The sequence below is a fragment of the Pseudomyrmex gracilis genome, unplaced genomic scaffold (genome assembly GCF_002006095.1).
Source record: "Pseudomyrmex gracilis isolate BER0280 unplaced genomic scaffold, ASM200609v1 scaffold_2306, whole genome shotgun sequence".
NCBI classification, from domain to species: Eukaryota; Metazoa; Arthropoda; class Insecta; order Hymenoptera; family Formicidae; genus Pseudomyrmex; species Pseudomyrmex gracilis.
Genome location: NW_018022890.1, coordinates 1 through 1,546, shown reverse-complemented (window position 1 = coordinate 1,546; position 1,546 = coordinate 1).

The following is a 1,546-nucleotide window of genomic DNA, read 5'->3' as shown; positions in this document are numbered from 1 at the left end:
ACTTGACGTTACATGTGCTATAGATTTTCAGTACTGGCAGTGAATATCGGAACGCAGCCAATATACGCATTATGGATACATGTCACGCATGCGCTTTCGAACAAACTGAACAGTGATAAAGAGTAATAAAGAGAGTAGAGCATTGTCTGCACCGTAGTGTTGGAACCGCGCTGAGAGCTCAACTAGCCATATAGAAGTATTACATATATGGGTTGCTCCGTAATTGGAAAAGTTTCTAATTGGAGTTAAGGGGTGCTTTCCACTGAACTCTATATACACTGGAATGCGCATCTCCATCTAACAAGCATAGCGAGACGTGGCCATAGACGTATAATATATAGACTGCGCGTTCCCTACCTTTGCCATGTTAAGAAAATGTCTTCAACGTGGAGAGAGAGACAGCTGGTGTTGAATAGTAGCCTCATCTTTGTCTAGCGAAGTAGTGGGGTGAATGATAGACAGAGAAAGAGTTACTATTCAAAGTATGTTGTCTCTCTCAACGTTGAAGACATCTTTTCAGCCAAACGCGCAGTCTATATATTATACGTCTACGGACGTGGCACAAATTGATCAGCACCATTTTTGTTTGGCCTGGTATTTGAGCAAATCAGAAACGCGTTCCACGCGCGGTTCCGCTACGAGTTAGCGACATGAGATGTTGTGTGCCCGGGTGTGGGCAGAGAAGTGAAAAGGGGATTTCATTTCATAGGTAAGGATTTTGGTGTGAAATATATCAGTTGCATATATTAACAATGTAGGATGAAAATCGTTAGGTTAGGATGTTGTAGATAGAAATAATATTGCATTTTTTTATAATTGAAATGAAATTGTATTAAATTGTATTAAATTGTATTTATAATTGAAATTGTATTGAATGAATTTTTGCAATGATTGAATTTTTTATAATTTGCATTTTTTTTAATAATTAAAATAAAACCATTTTGTTTGAAGATACAATGATATTTTGTAACAAGTGCGCGTGTACTTTGTGCCTTTTTTACTATTTTAAAAACGGTAGATTTTTACATTGTATTAATGGGCAAATTTATACTTATATCGTATTAACGAGCAAAAGTCCTTTTATACATATTTGTTTATTAAGTAGTGTATTAATTTTGTTTATTAATTTTACGTAAATTTTTTACTACAAACTCCTAAAGAAACTTTTTCTATTTTGTTACTTTTTCATCTCCGTCATCTACATTATAGCGGGACCGCGCGTGAAACGCGCTTCTGATTTGCTCAAATACCAGGCCAAACAAAAATGGCGCTGATCAATTTGTGCCATGAATTTTCTTCGATGCGCATTCCAGTGTACTCGTATATAGAGTTCAGTGGTGCTTTCTAACAAAGAACACTGGTATAGTTTCCACCGAAGCATTAATTCACACCCATATATGTAATACTTCTATATTGCTAGTACGGTGCCGACCTGAAGCCCAAATGTTACGGTGCAGACAATATAGTAGCCTCGGTGAACATTCAAGCACGCTTGGTCATTTCCACGAAGTAAGAATAAGGAGACTTAACTACACAAAGTAAAAGT